This window comes from Lissotriton helveticus, chromosome 7 (genome assembly GCF_964261635.1).
Source record: "Lissotriton helveticus chromosome 7, aLisHel1.1, whole genome shotgun sequence".
In the NCBI taxonomy this organism is placed as follows: domain Eukaryota; kingdom Metazoa; phylum Chordata; class Amphibia; order Caudata; family Salamandridae; genus Lissotriton; species Lissotriton helveticus.
Window position 1 is genome coordinate 1,945,792,226 of NC_136068.1, and position 8,128 is coordinate 1,945,800,353.

Genomic DNA, 8,128 nt, shown 5'->3' on the forward strand with positions numbered 1-8,128 from the left:
AGCACACCAGCCCTCCTGGTGAAATGGCTCCACAGGTTACAAGAGCACACCAGCCCTCCTGGTGAAATGGCTACGTAGGTTACAAGAGCACACCAGCCCTCCTGGTGAAATGGCTCCACAGGTTACAAGAGCACAGCAGCTCTCCTGGTGAAATGGCTACATAGGTTACAAGAGCACACCAGCCCTCCTGGTAAAATGGCTCCACAGGTTACAAGAGCACACCAGCCCTCCTGGTGAAATGACTCCGCAGGTTACAAGAGCACACGCGCCCTCCTGGTGAACTGGCTCCACAGGTTACAAGAGCACACCAGCCCTCCTGGTGAAATGGCTACGTAGGTTACAAGAGCACACCAGCCCTCCTGGTAAAATGGCTCCACAGGTTACAAGAGCACACCAGCCCTCCTGGTGAAATGGCTCCGCAGGTTACAAGAGCACACCAGCCCTCCTGGTGAAATGGCTACGTAGGTTACAAGAGCACACCAGCCCTTCTGGTGAAATGGCTCCGCAGGTTACAAGAGCACACCAGCCCTCCTGGTGAAATGGCTCCGCAGGTTACAAGAGGACACCAGCCCTCCTGGTGAAATGGCTCCACAGGTTACAAGAGCACACCAGCCCTCCTGGTGAAATGGCTCCGCAGGTTACAAGAGCACACCAGCCCTCCTGGTGAAATGGCTCCACAGGTTACAAGAGCACACCAGCCCTCCTGGTGAAATGGCTACGTAGGTTACAAGAGCACACCAGCCCTCCTGGTGAAATGGCTCCACAGGTTACAAGAGCATACCAGCCCTCCTGGTAAAATGGCTACGTAGGTTACAAGAGCACACTAGCCCTCCTGGTGAAATGGCTCCGCAGGTTACAAGAGTACACCAGCCCTCCTGGTGAAATGGCTCCGCAGGTTACAAGAGCACACCAGCCCTCCTGGTGAAATGGCTCCACAGGTTACAAGAGCACACCAGCCCTCCTGGTGAAATGGCTCCACAGGTTACAAGAGCACACCAGCCCTCCTGGTGAAATGGCTACGTAGGTTACAAGAGCACACCAGCCCTCCTGGTAAAATGGCTACGTAGGTTACAAGAGTACACCGGCCCTCCTGGTGAAATGGCTCCACAGGTTACAAGAGCACACCAGCCCTCCTGGTGAAATGGCTACGTAGGTTAAAAGAGCACACTAGCCCTCCTGGTGAAATGGCTCCGACAGGTTAAAGAGCACACCAGCCCTCCTGGTGAAATGGCTCTGCAGGTTACAAGAGCACACCAACCCTCCTGGTTAAATGGCTCCACAGGTTACAAGAGCACACCAGCCCTCCTGGTGAAATGGCTCCACAGGTTACAAGAGCACACCAACCCTCCTGGTGAAATGGCTCCACAGGTTACAAGAGCACACCAGCCCTCCTGGTGAAATGGCTCCACAGGTTACAAGAGCACACCAACCCTCCTGGTGAAATGGCTCCACAGGTTACAAGAGCACACCAACCCTCCTGGTGAAATGGCTCTGTAGGTTACAACAGCACACCAGCCCTCCTGGTGAAATGGCTCTACAGGTTACAAGAGCACACCAACCCTCCTGGTGAAATGGCTCTGTAGGTTACAACAGCACACCAGCCCTCCTGGTGAAATGGCTACGTAGGTTACAAGAGCACACCAGCCCTCCTGGTAAAATGGCTACGTAGGTTACAAGAGTGCACCGGCCCTCCTGGTTAAATGGCTCCACAGGTTACAAGAGCACACCAGCCCTCCTGGTGAAATGGCTATGTAGGTTAAAAGAGCACACTAGCCCTCCTGGTGAAATGGCTCCGACAGGTTAAAGAGCACACCAGCCCTCCTGGTGAAATGGCTCTGCAGGTTACAAGAGCACGCCAACCCTCCTGGTTAAATGGCTCCACAGGTTACAAGAGCACACCAGCCCTCCTGGTCAAATGGCTCCACAGGTTACAAGAGCACACCAACCCTCCAGGTGAAATGGCTCCACAGGTTACAAGAGCACACCAGCCCTCCTGGTGAAATGGCTCCACAGGTTACAAGAGCACACCAACCCTCCTGGTGAAATGGCTCCACAGGTTACAAGAGCACACCAGCCCTCCTGGTGAAATGGCTCCACAGGTTACAAGAGCACACCAACCCTCCTGGTGAAATGGCTCCACAGGTTACAAGAGCACACCGGCCCTCCTGGTGAAATGGCTCTGTAGGTTACAACAGCACACCAGCCCTCCTGGTGAAATGGCTCTGTAGGTTACAACAGCACACCGGCTAGACACAAAGCCCACTCCGACTCTCGGAGATCAGGTGCATGCCACATGTGTGCAAGTCTGAGTACATTTTGTGTGGTATTCCGACCGGGAATAAAACCCGATTGTTCTAGGTGAACTAGTTGAGTCGTGTATGGCAAAACTCGTGCCACTAGGACACCGCTCAGCATTTTCTCATCAATATTCAAGAGGGATATAGGCCTGTAAGAGCTCGGGGAGTGGGAATCCCTCACTGGCTTAAGAATCATGGAAACCAGTGCTTCCATCATGGTATTAGGAAGTGCCCCTCTAACTAGGGCTCAGTATATACCTCAAGAACGTGATCCACCAACTCTGGGGCATACGTCTTATAAAACTCGGCCAGGAAACCAATAACTCCCGGGGCATATTTCATTTTTCAGCTGTCTAATAGCGGTCAGTATTTCTTCCCTGGAAAGAGGTGCCCCATGGGCCTCAGCCCCATCATCTCCAAGTGTAGGAAACGGTATATCAGTTAAAAATGAATGGAATGTAAGAGGTCCAGCCAGGGCCACAGTTGAACAAGTCTGTCATAGTTGTGACGCAAATTCTCTTATAATCGTGGCCTGTGTATATACTATGTTCCCCATGGTATCAGGGAGCTGTAACACTGGAGCGTGTTCCGTCTCCGTCCTAATCAGTTGAGTTAACAACGCTCCCGACCAGTCACCCTCCATATGAAGCCTCTGTCTATAAGTGGTGTATTTGTGTTTTTATTGTCGCGACTTAGCTTTAAGTAACTCCCCCTTAACGTGCTTCCAGTCTGTGTCATCAGTAGGGGCCCGATGTAGTGTGGTCTGTAGGGTTTTCAAATGTTTTTCTAAGGTATCAATATCTGTGTTAAGCTGGTGGTAGACCCCATAGGTGGTCATCATACAGACCCCCTGATAACAACCTTCATGGCCTCCCTCTCCGTGGATCTTGTGGCGGTGGATCCCCAGTACTCCCCAAAATAGTACCAACCTGATAGCCTCTCTCACAGTCTGCATATAGGGAGGTCTTTAAGGGCCTCAGGCCTAAGCCGCCTTAACGGAATGGGCAGTCGTCCTGGCCCGGAGGTAAGGGTCAACAGCAATGGCGCGTGAGCAGATAAATATTGCGGTAGGTAAGAAATGGCCCCTGTCGTGGCAACAAGGCCAGCAGTAAGGCAGCAATTATCAATCCGAGAGAAGGTGTTGGCTGCGGGAGTATAGCAGGAAAATTCACTCCTATCAGGGTTGTGCGCTCTCCACTCATCCCGTAACTGCATACCCTGTAGAATACCCATAAGGGATTTGAGCATATGAGGTTTGGTGTTATCTCTGGGTGGGTTCCCTATCTAATGTCCCATCAAGCACACAATTGAAGTCACCAAAAAGAAGACTTTCTGCACCCATGTACGGTGTTGCTGCCTTCAGAACTGTCGCATACACATTAATGATACACATTTCTTCTCCTTCCCACCTCCCGAACAGAATAACATACCTCCCTTCAGGGTCCAGGACATGGTACTGTCATGGCAGGGTGGTAATATTTCTGTGGTGTATATCTCTCCACGCCCTGGGTGTGCCTCCCATCTCATCAAGAACTCGTGCACCTTGATGTACTCCTGTGTGATCCCATAGATTCCTGAACAAACTAACACATTTCCGAGGACAAAATATTTGAAATCCCTTCCCCCGCCGATGGGCAGCAGTTTAAATGTGAATATACAGTTCCATATTGTTGGAAATGGGATCCCCGGCTGGCAGGGCTTTCGCCAAAGTCAGTCAGAGACCACCACTCCCAAGTCAGGGCAAGGGAGTTACACGCCAAGATAACCCCTGCTCACCCTCTAGGTAACGTGGCGCGAGCAGCAAGGCTAAACTTGGAGGCGATGTAAGTTAAGTATTTGCGCACACACCCCAGCAACAACACCCAGGACCCACCACAAAGGAAACTCCACACAAGCAGAATTTACAGGGTATATGTACAAGACAGGGCCACCTGGACCACTGTCAGGAATCAGAAGTAACACTTTCAGAAATAGCACTTAGAATGTAAATCACTGTAGCACAAAATATAACACAACCAGTAATTACTGGTAACCAGGACCTCACTAGCACCACCTGTACTAGGGAGAAAACAACCACCTATGTATCACAATACCTGTAGGGGTGTAAGAACATAACACATGATGCAATGCATAACATACATTCAGAGGTGTAATGAAGGAAAACACATGATGCATCAACAATACATTCAGAGGTGTAAAAACAAGGCACATGACGCATAAAAACACATTCAGAGGTGCAGCAAAAGGAACAATAGCGCCAAACTCACGTAAGTCACCACCTGTGACTGTCCCTAGGCCCTGTGGCCTTGTTGGGGCTAGGACGTCCTGTGTCCAAAGTGTCAGGGTCCTAAACGTAGCAGTTGCCCACAAAGTGCTGGGCAACTGGGTAGCACAATGATGGGGCCAACACGATGGGGGGCCTCACAGGCTCTGCAGAATGACTGTCCCCTTGGAGCCTCGCTGGGCTCTGAATAAACAAATGGCCCCTGAGCCTTTCTGGGCTCTAAACAACAATGGTGGCGCCTGAGCCCCTCGTGGGCTCTCAATAATCAAAATGCCCCCTTGAGCCTTTCAGGCTCAACACAAAATGCGCCGTCTCTAGAGCCTCTCCGGGCTCAACAACACAGGTGAGGCCCCCACGAGCCTTTCACTAGGGCTCTCAGTAACAGGGGCCGCCCCTCTGGGGCAGGGGGGTCCTTCATGGGGACCCGCGAACACGTGGGGCGCCTTTGGTAGGAGTCCCCCTCTCTGGGGGACTCGAGAACACTGGCCCGTCGTTGGAGTCCCAAACGGGGGACTCAATATTCACTTTGGCCCCGGAGCCTCACAGGGCTCACAACAAGGACCTTCTGGCTGGAGGAGAGAGGGCGGGCACCGACAGCGTGTCCCGACGCCCTCCTCCCTTCACTCATTCTCCCGGCCCCACTCACCGGTACTTGGAGCGAGGACTCCTCTCTCCTGCTGCTTCCAGAGCCGGCTCCTCTGGCTTCTTCCGGTGCTGGGCTCTCCTCTCCTCACGGGAGCCCCGCGAGCAGCGCCACCCTTTCTCCCCTTCTCACGCTGCGGCGCCGGGGGGCGGGACTTCCGGTCCTTCTCCCGGTCAGGCCGCGTCGGGATTGGCTGGCCGGCCCTTCACTTCCGGGTCACCGCGGGCAGCGCGGCGGCCCGATTCAGGCAGGCAGGCGGGGTGTAAACAGCAAATGCCGGGTGGGCACCGGCTCCGTTTAAAATCGAGAATAGATCGAGGTGGGCACTCGATCGGGGCAGACAATGCCGGGTGGGCACCGGCCTCAGAAAAATAAAGCGCTCTCAAGCGCTAGTCCAAATCAAGCACTTCCAAGCGCTAAAGCCAAAAGTAAAGCGCTTCCAGCGCTAAAGGACAATCAATAGCGCTCCCAGGCACTCGGTGCCAACCAAAGTCCTCCAGGAAGGCAGGAAGGCAGGGGGGGCAAGGCTGGGCCAGGGGCCAGCTCACTGGCCCTCCAGGCAGGGAGGCACTCCAAGTGGCGGTTCCTCCTGGCCCCAGCAGCAGCAGCCCCCTCAAGTAGGATCAGGAAAAGAACAACTTCTGTGGGGACACAGCCCCATTTTTATACAGTACATTCCTTTGTCTGAGGGTGCAGGGTGGGGCAGAACCAGTCGCAGCTGGTTCTTGAGTACTCTGTTTACCTCAACCACCCTCTCTATTCACTGGCAGGGCTTGGGTCATTAGACGCACCACAGGGGGGCGGAGCCAGCATTGTCAGGGGAAAACCCAGCCTCATTCAGGACACAGGTACACTACTCCCCAGCCATCAGCATGCTAATCTCCCACTCACCACCGGGCAGACCCATCCAGACTTCCTGGAGCCTGGCATGCCAGCCAGCTCCAGCCAATCACACGCCAGCACCCTCACAGCACATGTACAGCCATGTCTAGGAATGACACTTCCCCACTAGACACATACAAGCCGCACATACCGTTGCGCAGCATTCACTCCCACGAGTTCACACATACCAAACTCGAGCCTGTACACCCCACGCATCAGGAACTACCAGGGACACATACATTTCCCATGCATTCCTATGGGCGGGCAGGCCTAGCTCAGCACATGCACTCAAAGTGCGCACGCACTTTCCACTGGGACACAGTGAAAGTGCGCAGAACCCCAAAAATCACCATTGCCAGGTCACCATTTAAAGCAAAAAGTCTAGGGGTGAACCTGCCCTAAGGGCCAAAGTCCAAAACAACCCCCTTCCGGCCAAAACGCAGGGGAGAACAATCACCACCGTGATGGACTTCCCTGCTTGGGGCGATAGAACACGGACGCGGGCCCGCAACTGCAGGGACACCCTCCTGTTCTACGCCACGGTGAACCCATGGGATTCCTTCTCAACACACTGTCTGGACCAACTGGGCTACCCCACTGGTACTCCCAAGCTGTCCGCGGCCAGGACCAGGCCCTGGGCCACCCAGGTGCCACTGGTCCTTGCCTATTCGCAGAGCGGGGGGTAGTAACCCCTGGCCCATAGGAGCCATTCTCCACTCTTCCTGTCTGCAAGACAGGACTAGACTGCCACTGGTTCTCCAGCCTAGGGCCTACAACCTCAGGCGGACCAGGAGTCTCGGGGAAGGCTCTCCTCCCCCTACCTCTTCTCCTAGGGTTCCTCCTCCTCCGGCGAGGGGTACACCTAGAACGCCATTCCAACCCAGGGCTTATCCACTCAGGTTGCACCGGGGTCAGAGGTGGGCTCTCCCACCCTCTGCACCCCCTTCCAGAGGTCTGCCCTCTCCCACCTGGAGAAGTTCCTCTGGAAGAAGAACCGGTCAGGACACTGGTTACAGTCGTCCTACCCTTCAGGTCAGGCTGATCCTGAACCTGGCCTTCCAACCTCTGGTCTAAAACCTTCGGTGGAACAATTGCCTGGCACTCCAGGACTTCTGGGGACTCACACACAATCCCCCTGAGGCTAACAAATGACACATCTGTTGTGTGACTGTCTGTCTGGCGCAGATCTCCCGCCCTCTGTCCACCTGACAGTGCGTGACGATCCCCCAGACCAGAAGTGGCACCACCCGGGTCCCCCCAAGAAGATCTAGCCCAACTGGCTAGTCCCTGGTCCACTGGTGCATCCACTGGGGAACTCATCCCCCAATCACTCCTCACGCTGGACTCCTGTACCCTCCCTACCGGAGCAGTACTGCCAGCCTCTAGAACCATAGGAGCTCTGGTTACAGACACTCCAGGTCCTCTACTCACTGGGAGATCCTCCTCAAATGGACTAACAGGACAGCCTAGGTCCCCAACCTGGTGTTCCCTACAGAAACCATCCAAGTCCTGAGGCAGGGCTTCGGGCGTCTGGGGAACCTCGGTCTCCCCCTCACTCCTGCTCCACTGAGCCAGGCAGTGAGCCCCTACACCCTCCTCGCTATCCTGGGACCTAGCTGGGCTACACTGAGCCTCTTCCACCACGCTGGGCTGGAAGATCCCTGAACCACTACTTTTGGAATCACTCCCTAATGACTCTAGAGAACCTCTGGCCCTTTCCCAGCGGTCTGCTTCATCTGCAAGCTCACATGCCTCAGACAATCCACACCCCAACAGGTGTGTGCGCAACCCTGGTGAACAACAACTGAGCAGGTGCTCTTTGACAATCAGATCAAAAAAGATGTCAAAATCATCTTCCCTGTGAACCTTTACCCAATCAAACAGTGTCCCACAACATTCGTCCTCAAAATCTTCCCAAGACTGGTGAGACAGTTTCTTACTGTCCCTGAACTTCAACCTTAACTCCTCCTCTGGGGAAACAGGTACCATACTGGGGGAACTGGGACTGGGACTGCTCGCACT